The sequence below is a fragment of the Notolepis coatsorum genome, assembly GCF_963971535.1.
Source record: "Notolepis coatsorum genome assembly, chromosome: 10".
In the NCBI taxonomy this organism is placed as follows: Eukaryota; Metazoa; Chordata; class Actinopteri; order Aulopiformes; family Paralepididae; genus Notolepis; species Notolepis coatsorum.
In genome coordinates, this window is record NC_140174.1 from 59,719,464 (window position 1) to 59,737,001 (window position 17,538).

Consider the following 17,538-nt stretch of genomic DNA (forward strand, 5'->3'; position numbering starts at 1 on the left):
GGGGGGGGGGGGGGGGGGGGGGGTTGGGTAGGGGACACTGTACACTGTACATTGGAATACTGACAAAGCCATACTTGGTCATTTACTGTACAACTGGGTTAGGACATTTGTAGGGGCCAGTTTCGAATTGCAGTCTCCCGTAGGTGTTCTTTGAGAGTGTTTTTGAAAGTGGGTAGTGATTCACATTCCTTTACAGCTTTGGGTAGGGCATTCCACATTGATGTGGCATAATTGCGAAACGTGTTTAGTCCCTTGTTTGAGCCGAATCTGGGTTTAACATAATTTGTGGAGCTCCCTCTGGTGTTGTGATCGTGGTATTCACTGACCTTTGGGAAGTATTTTGACATGTACATGGGTACCTTGGTCGTGACCAGGCCCATTGCAAGTTGCTGTACTCTGTCGTCTACTCTAAGCCATCCTAGGTTGTCAAAGTGGGCAGGGGTGAGGTGGGTTCTAGGAGTCAGGTCAAGCAGTAGTCTGACTAGTTTGTTTTGAGATGTTTGTAATTCGTTTTTTAGTGCCTTTGAGGTGCTTTGGTACCATGAGGTGCAAGCATAGTCGTAGTACCCTTGAATGAGTGCTCCTGCCAGAGTCTTCAGGGTATTCTTGTTTACCAGAGAGGAGATCCGGTACAAGAATCGAGTTTGTTGGTTGACTTTTTTTATTGGATGCCATTTTGTCACAGGAAAGATTAGCCTCTAGGATGGAACCCAGGTAGGTAGTTTCATCTTTCCTTGTGACAATATTGTCGCCCACTGTAACTGAGAAGCCGTCGGTCTTGCTGAGTTTGTTATTTGAACCGAAGAGAATGGACTCTGTTTTGCCAGACCAGGCTGCAGAAACAAATTAGTGGGGGGGCATAAAATGTTCTCAGGGGGGCACAATGGTTTTTCAACACAGGTTCCCTTTTATACGTTTCAGCTGGGACAGCGGCGTTGTGGCTTGCTTGGCGCTGCCCACGGTGCTGAACTAAACAGCAGAGAGGCAATTGAAAAATCTAATTTCTCTCTATCTTAACACTTTGGCGACCAGAGTCCCGCAGCGATTTAAAGTCCAGAGGACCAAGCTTTGTCAACAAACCGATGTACTTTCTAACAGCTATATATATACTTTATAGTATTGCTATCTGTCCATTCTCATTGCCACTTGAGTGCATAAACCGTGCCTTCATAATGGCTTAAAGAAAATAAAAATCCATCGGTTGGTTGTCATTTTATAGCGCCGTGAATATAAGGTTTATCGCAGTTTTCGCCTCGTCTTTTTTCTGGGGAGCTAGATATGAGGCTAAAGGCTAGTCACGTTATATCAAACGCCATTTCTGTTGTATATATACGAATGAAATAAAACAAACTGCGTAGCATGAAATGGGGGCGGCGGGGGACGCCGATCAGTATTATTGATTAGCAATACAGTGTGCGTTCAAGTAGCCATTTTCACTGATCGATCACTTGCGTGTTACAACAATGTCCAATCCAGCTGTAATTTGGGGGAATAGTATCCTACCGTCAGCCCATGTGATCGCCGGCAGCATTTCATCATTAGTCATCGGAATCTGGTAGATTGATATGTCCATTGGCTGATCATAAATCCCATTATTCCAGGCTGAAATCTGCGTTCGGTAACGTGATCAAAGATGGAGTATGTTTGGCTGGGATCGAGGCTCATATGAAACGCCCCAGACAGTAAAAAAAATTATTTTCCCATTCGGCCTCAATGATACTGCAGTGGAGCGATGGCGCCCCTAAGAGGATCTGGCCGGTATTGCATGTCGCAGATTTAAATCTGGCAGGTAAATCTGCAGAGCCGATCGGGGACCTTGATCCGTTTATTAATATGGAATAAAACAATAACAACTTGCCACAAGTTAACTCGTGGCTCTGGTCCTCAACGGGTGGAATCGAAACACGAGTTAACTCGTGCTTGGGCGGCAAAGTGTTAAGAACTTTCACTTATACAAAAACAGACTGAACGGATATATATAACAGACCTGCTGGGGCAGCGGACTGAGAGCAGGGGACACAAACAGGCTGGATAAGATGGTCAAGAAGGCCAGTAGCGTGGTTGGGGTGGAGCTGGACTCTAGCGAGGGTGGCGGAGAGGAGGAACCTTGCTAAGCTCCAGGCCATCAGGGAAAACCCCTCCCACCCACTATACACAGACTTGGCTGACAGGAGGAGCATGTATAGGCTCACACTACCTAAATGCAGCACTGAACGGCACAGGAAGTCCTTCATTCCGACAGCCATCAGACTATACAATGCATCACTGTGCCTCACTGCATCACTGAGCACAGAGTGACAATTACCATCTTCCTGGACTCTTACTTTTTAAACAGCACTGTGCATTATTACACCACTGTAGACTTCAGTATATTTTTACTGTATTTATTTACTGTATCTTTTATTCAATTTTTATTCTATTTCATTTTATTCTATTCTTAGGCCATTTGTTTTGTTATTCTTATTTGTGACTTGTTCTGTCTAAATGTTTAATGTTGAGTGATTTGCAGTGTCAAATTTCCCTCAGGATAAAACATTTCTATTCTACTCTTTTTTTTTTTTTACTTAATTTTTTAGCGTTTATCGCTTTTCTGGTCAAGCATGACCGACAGAAACAGGTTGAAACGGGATGTAGAGCAGGGGAAGACATTCTGATAAATGACGGCGGGTCCGGGAATCGAACTCGTGTCCACCAGATCCGTGACGAGCACGGTTTTCCCTGACGCAGAAATAGCGCCGAGATATGCGGTGAGCTACTGGAGCTCCCCCATTTCTATTCTATTCTATTCTATATCTTTGAAAAGTCTCCATTTATTCAACACTTCTGAATTCACTGACAAACTGAACTGAACTGACAAAAATAAGGTGCATAAAAAAGCAAACAAAATTCCTCCACAGGCTACTCACCATCATAAGTAGAGAGGCAAGCGGTGTTTGAGGACAGAGTGAAATCTTCTTAAAACACTGCCCCTCCACTCATTCCTGAACTTTTTTGTTAAGTCCTTCTCAAATGCCAACTGAATTAAATTGGCCTTAGTTGCGTCGATGAAGCATACTAAGGCGATGTTCTGTAAAGACGTTCTTGAGGGTAGAAAACGAATTCTCACAGAGTGCCGTGCTAGCTTCAGTAGTGTTGCTGTTGACATCAGTGCCCACTAGGGCTGTCCCCGACTAAGGATTTGGATAGTTGACTTTGATTAAAAAAAGAAGAAAAAGAAAAAATTACCAGGGTGGGCACAGCTGTCTCAGTGGGCGGGCCCGGCCCCCTAATGCCCGCCCATGGCGCCGGGACTGTGTTTTGCCCATGTGTAATGATAGTTTGTTGTCGGCGAGCCATATGCAGATTTTGCCTAGTTCCGAGCTGAGGGCTTTTTCAACCTGTAACTTGTTCTTGTCAGAGACCAGCAGGGCTGAGTCGTCCGCAAACAGGAACAAGTTGCAGTCACAATCTGACGACATGTCATTTGCATAAATTAGGAATAGTAGCGGTCCTAGTATGCTTCCTTGTGGAACACCACAGCTCACTGTGAGGGGGGGGGGGATAGGGTACCTTTTACCTCCACCATCTGTTCTCTCCCCTCATCATTAATTCGCTGACTGACTCATTCATCATCCACCCACTCATTCACGAACTCACTTAATAGGCTACCGATTTTCTCTTCCTCGTATGAAGACATTTCGGACGTGCCATGTTTTATGTCTTAATTCTGCATTGCAAAGACTGAGTAGGGTATATCTGCAGAGCCGCAAGCCCAACGTCTGGGCGGGGCTTCGGGGCTTGTACTCTGTTTGAGGCGGGACATCGGGGCTTGTACTCTGTTTGACTGTTTGATTGATTGATTGATTGAAAAGTTTATTAACAGATTGCAGAATGGGTGGGTACAGTACAGTACAGCTCAATACATACAATTGTTAAGGGGATGCAGACCAGAGAAAGACTTTCGTCTTGTTTACATCAGGGTCCCCCATTTTCAATTCATCATAACATATATGACACACACGACATACAGATAGACAGTACTGCTACATCTATACATTTATGACATATCAGATTTGCAAATACAGTACTGTTTGTGATACAAAAAGTGTCCAGAAAAAGAGTGTATATACATTTCACGTAGAAACTGTACATTGAAGGAGGTTGGGCGGGTGGGTGGGGGCTGTACATTGGAGGTGGGGGGGGGGGGGGGGGGGGGGGTCTGGGTAGGGGGGGGACACACACTGTACACTGTACATTGGAATACTGACAAAGCCATACTTGGTCATTTACTGTACAACTGGGTTAGGACATTTGTAGGGGCCAGTTTCGAATTGCAGTCTCCCGTAGGTGTTCTTTGAGAGTGTTTTTGAAAGTGGGTAGTGATTCACATTCCTTTACAGCTTTGGGTAGGGCGTTCCACATTGATGTGGCATAATTGCGAAACGTGTTTAGTCCCTTGTTTGAGCCGAATCTGGGTTTAACATGATTTGTGGAGCTCCCTCTGGTGTTGTGATCGTGGTATTCACTTTGGCCTCTATCTCACTGGATGCCTCAACGCTATGGCTGACGTGGAGTACATGCAGGAGCTTGACAGCATATCAAATGCATTCATGCATGTCTGACTGTTAAACAAGTAAAAGATGATGTAAATATGTTGTTAGAATGGTACAAATATTCATCTGGTGACATTCTTCATAGCATTAGCACATTTATTGACCCAGAAAATTTGTAGTTTGACACCAAAATTGATCTTCTATGTTCAACATTCTAACAACAAACCCTAACCCAACATTCAAATTTTTGGCAGAATGTTCGACACATTTGTACCACATGCACAAACCTGCTTGATTATTGCCCCAAATAGCATGCAAGTTGGACAAAGTGGGTATGTCTGGAAAGAAGAGGCTTGTGGGTACCTATAAAACCAATGTTCACTCTGATATATTCATGTGAACGGCCAAGGGACCTTTTGGAAGATGAGTATGGCAGTTTTTTCTAGGCGAAAATTGAACATAATTTTGAATCATTGCCTGTTAAAACACCCTTCCCAACAGTTGGGCTTAATGAAAATGATACCAATGGAAAGCTTAGCTTCTCTAGTTTACAGGGATACCAATACCTTTGTGTTCGCTCAAATATTGAGCGCGCTATGGACCAATATATTTATTAATGGGCAGAACCTTGATTTTACATGGCGGCCATCTTGAAATCCATCATGATGACGTGGCCCCTACCCCAAAATGAAAGCTATGATGATGAGGAACACGTGGGAAAGATGTAGTGCTTTTGTCCGGCGCGTCCAATTTTTTTTGCTAAGCCACCGCACTAAATTAAAACCACATCTCTTAAAAAAAGTGGCAATCTTTTTTTAAACTTACGTTTTTATTTTCATTTTTGTCAACAACATACATAGACAATACATTTCAGCATACAAAACTATAAAGACTTATCAACAAGAAATAAAAATAAAACAGATAGACAAAAATGAGAAAAGAAAAAGTGTGGCATGGGTCCTTCGGTCCATTCTATATTTGCATCCTTTATTTACATTTTCAATCATTTCCTTGTATCCTTTTCAATCCCCTGTGATGTCGTTCCCTCCCCTCCTATATTCTTCCCACTTTTCCCATTTTGATTCAAACTTCTCCTCTTGCAGCCTCAGCAGATGTGTGATTCTCTCCATTTCCTGTATCCCTTCTACTATATCTATCCATTGTTCCTTCGTCTGCGCTTCTACCCTGTAGGCCTACCACAGTTTAGCTAAAGCTTTTTTGGCTTCCACTATTAGTATCTTAATCAAGTATTTGTCTTCCCCTTGAATTCCTTCCTGTGATACAACACTTGGCCTTCCTGGGGTATTTCGTATCCTATTATTTCATTTATTATCTCTCCTATCTCTTTCCAGTAGTTCCTTATTTTCTGACATCTCCAGAATATGTGTGTGTGGTTCGCTATTTCTTGTCCACACTCCCTCCAACATGGTTTCTTTGCTGGTGTGTAATTGCCCTGTATTTCTGGCGTTATAAAGAATCTAATTATGTTTTTCCACCCAAACTCCCTCCATATCGTTGATCCTGTGGTTGATTGTTGATTGTTGTGTCTTACATGTGTTATACCATTCCTCCTCTGTTATCTCTATTTCTAACTCTTTCTCCCACTTTTCTTTTATATACAATGTTGTAATTCCCTTACTGTCCATTATTGCCTGATATACATAGCTGTCAACACTCACGGTTTTATCGGGATTCTCCTGTTTTTTCGACCCTCTGCACGGCCTCTTCACGGCTCACGGATTGGTACGTATTTTGTACTTACGTATTTTTTTTACAAAATGGGTGCAATTCTCCTCCGTGACGACAGGTGGCAGCAGTGTAGATTAGACCGTTATCACAGGAAGTCAGACCGTTGCGACCAGAAGAAGACAGCGACGCGACCGGATAAAGCTCAGAGGAGCTCAGGGGAGAGAGTAGACGCACCGAGGCAGCCACGGACCGAGGGTGTCAAATCAACTTAGCCAGTGTCTCTTGATTGCCCACTCTGTGGCTTTTGTCTCTGGAACAAAAGGTTTGCAAATCTTCTGTGGATAAAACAATACAAATGCAGGAATGTGTAAATGTGTTGGTTGGTGAACACTAACAGCCGTTTGCTCCTGCTCCTGCCATTCCTCCACAGATAGCATGCCTTCACTGACGCCCAATTTCCTGAATGCGATTTATACATATAAATAAATTGATCCGTTTTAAAAGTTGTCGTGAATTGTCATGGTATGACAAATACAGTTACTGGTAACTCGCAGGCATTGCAGAGATATTGAGGAAAAACACAAAATCGCATTGGCTTTTTTTCTATCTCATTTTTCTCTGTAGAATGAATGAAAACTTTATTTAACAGATTGCAGAATGGGTACAATACAGTACGGCTCAATACAGACATACTACACAGACATAATAGACACACACACACTGTTCCAAAAATGATATTCCCATTTCCCACTGCTAAATTAATGACCATAGGTATTTTTTATAGCTTTTTCAGGAACATGGCATGTCTTTTTTTATCATGCATATCCTGTGTGTATATTTTTTTGCATTTTGCACAATCAATGCGGGCGTGACCACCTGCATTTCACTGTATGTGACAAATAAACCTCTTGATTCTTCTTGAGTTGTCGTATTCATTCATTCATTCATTCAATCTTTATTTATACTCGATAATACACTGAGTAATTAAACTCATTTACAGTGCCGTCGAGATGTTACATACACAAGTGTCACAGTGTGTTCATAAATATAAAGACATCAGACAATCAGAATAATTGAGAGCACATTTTAAAATACATTAAAAAAAAATAATAAAACATCTTTTAAAAAGAATAAAATAGCTCAAAATTAAAACAGAGGTAATAATTTTAAAACAATTACATATTGTGGTGACCTGATTGGTCATTAAGGTTCTAAACCGACCCATAGACACTAGAGTGTCTAGTTTCAGTGTTTCCTGCAGGGTATTCCATGATGTAGGGGCAAAAAAGCCAAAAGCAGATCTACCAAGTTCAGTACAAACTCTAGGCACTCTAAGTGTAAGCCAAAAACTGGATCGTGTACGACAGGGTCCAGTGGTCCATTCCAATAAAGAACTAATATAATTTGGACAATCTCTAATTATGGCTTTATAGATAAAAAGATTGCAATGCAACTTACGTCTCTCTGCCAGAGAGGCCCACCCGACCTTATTATATGTAGCCTACAGTGATGTGCAATACACAATTGTTAAGGGGATGCAGACCAGAGGACTTCTTCCCCCATTTTCAATTCATAACATTTATGTATGAATTGTAAGATTTCAATAAATATGAACATGTTAATGCTACTACTAAAACTGAATTTATACTGAATTTGTCTTACACTTAATGCAGGGATGTTCACAGCATTTCACTTTCAACCAGGTATCTGATTAATTTAATGTAGCAACTAGTTCACCCAGTCCTTGTTGGACTGAGTGATAAGTGGTTGCCTAGTGGAGATTTAGGATTCACTGACTGTAGACTGTAAGAAAAAAAGCTGCAAGAAAACTAAATGTCTGGCATCTATGGTTTCCAAATACTGTCAAATTACAGTAAAATCAAATGCATTTACAGATTACAACCTTTATTTAATGGTTATTTTGATATAAGGTAATTTACTGTATTTTTATAGCATTTACACTCTACACAGTAGGAAAACAAAATAATACCGGTTTTGACCAGCAGATGGCAGCGACGAGGCAGCTCCATTGGGAGGGGGCGGGGCCGGGTGGGAGGGGGCGGGCTGAGGGGGCGGGGCCAGGAGAAGGGGCATGGCTAAAACCTGCACGTATTTTCAAATCCCAATGTTGACAGCTATGCATATAGTGCTGATATCACCCACCCCTTCCTTCCTTCGTATGATTTTACCATTATCTTAATTACCCCATTCTGTTCTTTGTCTCTGTCTTGCTTTATTTCCTTGTTATAGTAATCTCTAATCTGCAAATATCTAAAGTGGTCCCTATTCTCTAGTCCGAATCTTTCTTTGAATTTTTGTAGAGTCTGCATCTCCCCTCCTTCTATCATTGTACATATTGCTGTTACCCCCCCCCCCCCCCCCGTTCCCATCTTTTGAACCCATGGTCTTCTATCCCTGGTTTGAATTTCTTGTTGTGTGTTATCCATCTCAGTATCTTGGCTTCTTTTTCTAGCTTGTATTTCTTTACTATTGTGTTCCATATGTTTATAGTGAATTTGGTAATTGGGTCTAGTAGTTGTTCCTGTCTTCTGAACAGCTCCCTATCTCCTATCAGTGCCTGCACTTTGAATCCCTCTCTTTTGGTTTCTATATCTTTCCATTTGGCCTCATAGTTCACATTGCACCAGCATGCTACTGTTCTAAGCTGTGCTGCATAGTAATAGCTTTCTAAACTGGGTACTGCCATTCCTCGTTTTTCCTTTGGTAGTTGTAGAGTCACATATCTGATCCTTGGCCTTTCCCCCCCCCCAAATTAATCTTGATATCTGTCTGTCCCATTCCCAGAGTTGTTTTTGTGGTATTAAAGGGGACATGTACTGCTATTCCTAGCACTATTTGGGCAACTTTACACAATTCCTGTTAGTCTATTGAAGACATCTGTAAGTTTTTTTTTTTTTAAATGCATTGTTTTATATTTCTAATCAAGTACTCAAAACCATAATTTTTCAGCTTCAAGATTTCAGGCTGTTATGGCCTGACTCCGCCCATAAGCACTTTGAGTGACAGTCAGTCCACACAGTCTGCGACTGGTAGACAGAGAGAGATAGAGAGAGAGAGAGAGAGGGGGGGTGCGAGAGAGAGAGAGAGAGAGAAAAAAAAGACAGGTCGTCTCTTCCTTTAGTTTTTTCTCTCCCTGCGGCAGCTTGTGGGGGGGGGGCCTCCCTTCCTCCCCTCTCCCGTGTGGCACGGCAGCCCCCCCCCCCCCCCCCAAGTGCTCCCTCCCTCTCTCTCTCTGTCTCTCTCTCTCTCTCTCTGTCTCTCCCTCTCTCTCTCCCTCTCTATCTCTCTCTCTCTCTCTCCCTCCAGAGTATGCAGAGGTGTCGGGTTTCACTCTGCCTCGCAGTATGGGGAAGTGGTTTTCCACTCGCTGTCTAGTCTAGGTAGATTGTGGGCGGGCATTAGCTACAACCACAGAGCCAATCACATCACTGTCTTCTACCCAGAGCCTGAATGACGTGACTCAGGCCTTCAAATCAGGATGGACTAATTTACTGGAGCAGGAAATTATCTGAGCTGAATCAGAGCAATCCGCCAATATGGTATTTAGACACTAAAACACATTGATACTAACTCCTATTACTATAATACAATGCTAGAGACTGAAAAATGACATTTATAGTACATGTCCCCTTTAATATAGGTAGAGACTGAAATAGGTATAATAACCTTGGTAATATGTTCATCTTAATGATTTCGATCCGTGAGCTGAAATCTAGGGGCATTACTGTCCATCTTTCTATGTCTCTCTTGATTTTCTGATTGATCTGTGTATAGTTTGCATCGTATAACCCCTCCACCCCTCTTGTAATGTTCACCCCTAGGTACTTGATCCTGTCCATGTCCCATTTAATTTTGTATTTTTCTTTGATCTCTATTGTTGGCGTGTGGTTCAGTGCTAAAGTCTGTGTCTTTGTCACGTTGAGTCTATATCCTGAGTAGTATCCATATTCTGTCAGTAAATCCATCAGTGTCGGAAAGCTTGTGTCTGGTTGTCTCATATACACTATCACGTCGTCTGCGAACAGTCCCAATTTATGTTCTGTTCCCCTTATCTCCACCCCTTTGATGTATTTGGTCTGTCTAATTAGTTGAGCCAGTGGTTCGATGAATACATCGAAGAGCGTCGGCGAAAGACAACAACCCTGTCTGGTAGCTCTTTCTAGTTTAATCCGGTCCATCAAACTACCATTTACCTTAATCCTAGCCCTCGGTTCTTGATATAATGCCCTAATTGTTTTCATAGCGTTTTTGTCTAATCCAAATTTCTCCAATAATTTATATAGAAATATCCAGCTTACACTGTCGAAGGCTTTTTCTGCATCTAGGCTAACTAATACTGCACTTCCTCCTTCCCTTTGTATCTACTCTACCACCTGCACTGTCTTCCTTATGTTATCCTGTGTCTGTCTTCCTTTAATGAATCCGGTCTTCGTCTATAATATCTGTCATAAATGTCTCAAATCTTTTGGATATTATTGATGTATACATCTTGTAATCTACATTAAGTATGGACACAGGTCTGAAACTGCTACATAGTTCTCTATCTTTCCCTTCTTTTGGAATTGTAGTAATTATGGCCTCTTTCCATAAAGGTGGCATTGTGCCTTTTTCCATTGTGTGTCTGAATGCTGCTTCTAATATGGGGCTCAGTTCCTGTCTAAATGTTTTGTAGAATTCCGAGGGGAATCCGTCGCTACCCTGTGACTTACTATTCTTTGCTTTACTGATCGCATTCCATACTTCCTGTTCTGTGATCTCTGCATTTAATATTTCGTTCTGTTCTATTTTCAAAAAATTTCTCCTGCCGCTATCGGTTGTGTGTATAGCTTCTTATAATATTCTTCAAATGTCTTCTCTATTTCAGCTGGTTCTCTCAGTATTTTGTTTGTGTTCGTGTCCCTTATTGTGTGTATTGTGTTCAGTTTTTGTTGTGTCCTGATTCGTCTAGCTAAAAGTCTGGTCGCTCTCGGTCCCCCTTCATAGTATGTCTGCTTCATGTATCTAGCTTTCTTCTCTATTTCTGTCAGCAGCTCTTTGTTTTTCTTTCCTCTAACTTCCTTTACCTCTCTAAGTGTCTCTTGGTTCTTTGAACTTTGGTGTTCTTTCTCTAATTCTTTCAGTTTCTTTATCAAGTTCTGGTATGTCTCTATTCTAGCCCTCTTGAGTAATGCCGTCTTTGCTATACATTTTCCACGTATTACTACCTTTAGTGCATCCCATAAAATGTTTGGGTCTACCTCTCCATTATCATTTTCTTCTCTGTATCTAATTATGTCTTCCTTTACTTCATTAACCAAACCTTTGTTATTTAATAGTCCTACATTCAGTCTCCAAACTGTATTTCTCCGTCTACTTTTAAGATTCACTGTCACTGTCAGATATATTGCGCTATGATCTGATATGTCCGTTACCCCTATCCTGCATTCTTCTACCCTGTATCTGTCCCCTGTTGTCATGAGAAAATAGTCTATCCTTGAATATGTTGTGTGTGGATGCGAATAATGTATGTATACTCTATCTAGTGTGTGCATTGCTCTCCATATGTCCATGATTCCTAATTCTGCCATTTGTATATTCATATATTTGCTAATGTTTGTCCTCCATTTCTTTGTGCTTGTCGTGTCTATGACATAGTTCAGTACTACATTGAAATCACCTGTACAGATCAGGAACCCTTCCCCTTCCAACGCTATGATATCAAAGATCGTTTCAAATAGATATTTCTCACTGTCTGGTACACATTCACTAGTGTTACCATTTGACCTTCCATTTTCCCCTTGACCATTACATACCTCCCCTCTTTATCCCTTATTTCCCTGATCATTTCAAACTTCACTGTGTTCTTAATTAGTATAGCTACTCCTCTTCTAAGGTTCTGTTTAAAAGAACTATAGAACAGATTTTCATACCCGAATCTCTTCAGCTTTTCATGTTCTTGTGATATTAGATGTGTTTCTTGTAAGAAGATGACCTGCGCCTCCTCTTTCTTAAGTTTCGTCATCACCTTACTCCTCTTGAACGGATTATTCATACCATTCACATTCAACAACATTTTTATACCCTTAACTTGTGTCATATTTCTTTTCCAATTGTTTTCCCGTTCTACCCATGTCACATACAATAATATTTGTGGTTGTAGCCTCTGCTATCTCCGTCTGATTTACATACATATAACCATAATAAACATTAACATCCACATTAACACTTGGAACTTCCATGGCATTTGAGGGTCTCACTCGTACCCCTCTTTCCCCCGCTGGTGGGTGGGGAGTAGTGGCTCTCCTAGTGAGAGGGCTCCCCCTAGTGGCAAAAAAATTTGCACTATATATGTCCAACTCGTACTGTGTGCGACCTCCGAGCTCCCGGTCATAAGCTCTGTATTAGTCACTTTCATGTTCCCGTCTACTTGTATTATGCGTCACATGTAATCCTGTGGTTCTTTCATGTCTGTCTCAATATATCTCTTGAATCCCCATGTCCTTTTTATTTTAATTTTAATTTCTTTTTATAACTTTCGGTATAATTATCTCGTATGTACTTTACCATCTTCTCATTGCATCAGTCCTTCTCATGTATACATTAACCTGTATTGGGTGTGTATTGTACTTATACTCCCTTGGATCACCGTGTCCCCTCTCGTCTCCTCTCTGCCCCCCTTCTCCGTGTCTTTGTGTCTTCCTTCTCAGTTGATCTGCTTTGAATCGATTCAGATCGCCTTCACCTTCCCGTTCTCCTCGCCTTTCCCTCGTCCCTCGACTCTGGTCCATCTCCTCGTTCTCTCCAACCTCTGCAACAGCGTCGGTTTCTCCTCTTCTCCTCCCGGCACCTTCCATCCTCTTTGGTTCATGTCCCTTGCCGCATCCCGCACGTCGCCGTACACCTTTGCACCTTCATTCCAATGGACCTTCAGCGTGGTCATTGGTGATTGAAATTTGATTCCTTTTTCCTTCCTTCTTTTTTATCTGAACGTAGCTCCGACACTTTACCGCCACCTCTGTCGCATAGTCATGGTCGAAGGTTACTTTCTGTCCCTTGTCGTGGAAAAATATAATACTAATAGATAATGTGAGCTACAAATAACAATTTCTGAGTCCAAAGCTGAATAAAAATGAGATAGATTTATTCCTGTATGGCCACACAAGGAAAAATGCTCAGTTCACAGCCAGAGACAACATGTAACACAAAATGTCTGACCGAGAAGTGAGAACGAAGTCTGGTTGAACATACAATTAATACATGAATATGACGTAGGAGAACAATAACAAGAAAATAACAAGATGGTGGTTAGAATACTCAATAATACGACTATGTTATGGCTATCCTGGAAGGAAAACAGAATAGTTCCCACAACCATATGTTATGGCTCTGTAGGAACACACATCATATGACCCACAGCACATGGACAATAGGATAGAATACTTATTGTAATACAGCCTGTATAATGACATAAACATTTTCCACCACACCCTCCACCTCCATCTTCGTCTGCCAGGCTGCTCTGAGGATGCTTTCTTTGATTTCGAATTCCAAGAAATTAACTATAACTGCTCTCGGTGGTTTGTCCAACCGCGGCTTCGGCGCCAGTGTCTTGTGTGCTCTTTGAATCCCTGTCTTGTCGAGTTCTGTCATCTTCAATTCTCTTCAAATTAGGCTGTCTACATATTTGATCATAGATTCTCCTTCCATCCCTTCTTTCAGTCCCCATATTCGTATGTTGTTTCTCATCGACCTCCCCTCCAAGTCCAATAAAGTCCCCCTATAGGGGGACCCTGCTTTTCTTTATCATAAATCGATCAATAGAGACCGTATTAGATCCCCAATTATCATATCATGGGGTATCATTGGAAAACCACCCTCATTGGCTACAACCATGTCCAAACATTTTTGAGATCGCCAAATGATTGACGGAGCTAGAGCCCCCGGAGGTCGGGGGTGGTAATGTGTACTTTGGCGCACGCCTCACATATTGGCATGTAACTCGAGAACCGCTGAACGGATTTTGTCACCTGAAAGGCCAATTGACAGGCAACAAATAGGGCTTTAATTCTATCTATATATTGTATGAAAAGAAATGCACACCTGAGCCGCTAGAGGTCAGAAAAGTGGCGCGTCCTCATGAGGGCCCACATGTGGGCCCTTGGATGTTAAGAGGTTAATGTTTTTATTTAAAAAAAAAAATTTGCCAAGAGTAAAGACCATAACTCTATCAAAACAGCAGTCAAAGTGTATATTTTCATTTTAACCGATGTTTTGTACGATTTACCGAAAATAAGAATTGATCGGAAAAATGCTAATTATATCTCTTTTATCGTAAAACCGTGATGATTGCCATGATTTGGCCATATTAAGGTCAAGGTCAAGTTCAAGGTCAAATATGAATTTATAATTAAAATCGATTATCATTTATTACTGTATCTACAAATCTTTCTGTTTAATCATCTTACCTTTATTCATTTGCTTAGATTTTTTGTACACATGATCTTAATAAGGTGGTGAATGAGCTCAGTGAGCTCATCTGTTTACCCTGCAGATTTAACATTCACCGTCAAAGATGCAAAAATAAATCATTTATATTCTCCTTTTCTTCATTACAATTTACTCAAGCCTAGTAACAGACACAATATTTCTGACACTGGGAATACATACCCCCATGTCCCTATATGTTCCTAGATACCAAGAACATGCAAATTGACCTTGTAGAAGTGGAGCAATCTTCCATTTACTTAGGCATGTACCTTTAGGCGAAATTTCTGAAAAAAGTCTACAGATTAACAGGTTAACTTTTCTCTCAATATGTTCTGTTGTTCGAGCGTCTCCTTTAGAATATCTTGTATATCTGTAGTCCATTCCTCGGTTTCAGCCGTCCTTCCTTCCAATATCTTTATGTCTTTCTCTTGTTCCTGTAGTTATCCATCCATTACCTCGAGTCCCTTATCCATTTCCTCTCTGAGCTCGTCCTGACCTTTCTTTAACTCTTCCCTGAGTCCTTCGATGTTCGCCTGGATAGCTTGTATGCTAGTTTGTAGCTCTTGGTTAGCTGTTGCGTTAGCCTGTTGGCTAGTCAACGCGCTATCTTGCATGTCCTGCGTGTTAGCTTGTACGCTAGCTTGTATGCTAGTTTGTATAGCTTGGATATCCTTTGCATTAGCTTGCATGTTAGCGTGTAGCTCTTGGATAGCCTTTTGGTTACTCACCGCGTTAGCTTGCATGTTATCTCGTAGCTCTTGTACGCTAGCTTGTATGCTCGCTTGTATGTTCGCTTGCATCTTCGCTATCCAGGCGGGTTCCACAGGCTCCACTTCTCTGTCTTCCTGCGCCATGCTTGCCTGATCTACCTCCTCCGCCATTTCCTCGTGCTGAGATCTTTCCTCCGGTGTTTGTACTTCTTCTGGGGTCCTTTTTTCCCTCGCTCTTTCTCGTGTTCATCCTTCCTTTTCTCTTATATCCTTGAATTGTCACTTTTTATTTTGTTTTAGTTAGTTTTACTTCCTTTTTTTGATGTTTTTTGACCGGGAGCTCTGACACTTGTCAACTACCCACACATCTCAAAACCGGAAGTCCAAAAGTGGCCATTTTTAAACTTGACCTTGAGGACTGCATACTATTTTTGCAAACCAAAATACTATACTTTATACTTATAGCACATGTATGAGCCTGGTCTATTTTGAAAGATAATGAAGTATCTTCTATCTTCATTTACCTATATCTAAGTTCAGTGATCGTATAGTTTTCTATATTACCCTTCTCCTGCATGGTTTGGTATTTCAGATGTTCGGTTCAATTAAAGGGAGGCGGACGAGGTGGTCAAATCAACAGGCTGCGGTGTTTATTAATAAACCACAGCTTAGGAATCAAAACAAGTACATCGTCTCTTTGGTATATCTAATTGTCTCTTTCATGTGGCTGTTTGGTCCATGCTCCGATTTTCTAGGGCTGATCAGAGCTTTCTTCTCCGGTGCTGGGGTTGTTGTCTCTTGGTTCCCATGCCAACACGCGCCTTCTCTTAGTGGTTTGCTGGTCGTTCCTCGCCGGTCAGGCAGGGAGCGCTTGATTTTCATCGCAGCGGAGTCTGCTATGAGCCTCGGCTCTGTCATCTGGTGTCAATGGCTCTCTGTGTCACTGGTTCGGCTCTCCAGTAGCCGGCTTGGTGAGTCTCCCTCTGTCGGTGGAGGTTTCAGCGCTCCAGCTGCGAGGCGATCTCTGTCATCGTCTGTGTCCATGGCTCTGTGTCTCCATGCTCCAGGATCCTTCTGTGTGGCTCCCCCTCCAGGATTCTCTCCTCTCTCCTGTCTCCTCTCTCCGGGTGTGTCCCCGGGTGTGTGTCTCTCCATCTCGTCAGCCCTATTTAAACAGGGAAGAACAAAACCTCTCGCCTGCCTGTCTAGTGACATCACTTCCACTATCTCGCTTCCCTATTTGGCCACATTCCTTGTAGCCGGAATTTGTCTGTCGTGACACGTCATCCTGGGTCTTGCGACAACATGTTACACAATTATTCTGCTGACACAACCGTTTCACCATAGAATCTGTCGGGCTGTTTAATCATTACTGGATGAGGGGATTAGTTTAATGCGTGCCATATCTTCATGCTTCTTGTGACAAAATGTTTACATAGTGTAACTAGGAGCCTTTAATAGAATCCTTTGTTTCTTGATTAACCATTTGACCAATACTGTATAGTTTTACCTTCTAGTATTAAGAGTTTTTATTCTTTATTGTGACTAAGTTTATACAATGTAGCCTATTGGGTTCATTTTTTTACATTTAGAATTAGCAAATCAACTCATTTTATTTGAACCCAAACACATGGACACTTTCCTTTATAATACTAATGGTAGCCTTGGCTGAAAACAGTTGTTAGTCATTTCACCACATGTTATTTGATTTTCATATTTGTAGGACGATTTACTAGTCTCCATGAAACACCACATTTTGCAAATGGTCTAACCCTTTACCTCTGATATTTACCAATCAACTGCATTTCTTATTGTTCTTCCGTTTCTGACTTGCTAAACCTTGATGCATTGAACACTTGGTCTCACTTGGGTGCTGCTGACTCATCTATCTTCAGTCTGAAAGGCTCTGTTTACAGTCCGTTTTACTCGGTCTCCTGACCATCTGCCATGTCGTAACCTGAAATTCCTTACTTAGTGTAAATATGACCTTTTGATCTCAACTGTTATTCTCAGTTGGTTTATTTCCTTCAAAGATAATTATATCCTTCCTTCTGTCTGTTTTTACCAAATAGGTTCCGTCTGGCGGGGGCAAATGGGTCATTCTGGAGTAAGCTTTTGTT

The 17,538-nt window shown here is 41.7% G+C and overlaps 1 pseudogene across 1 annotated transcript in view; it reads left to right on the forward strand.

Annotated features, from left to right (window-relative positions):
• The window catches only part of LOC311235585 (5-hydroxytryptamine receptor 7-like), a 39,734-nt pseudogene that overhangs the window by 1,861 nt on the left and 20,335 nt on the right, over positions 1-17,538 (forward strand). The window contains exon 3 of the transcript in view: positions 12,929-13,116. The product of the transcript in view is annotated as a 5-hydroxytryptamine receptor 7-like (transcript). The remainder of the gene's footprint in view (positions 1-12,928; positions 13,117-17,538) is intronic.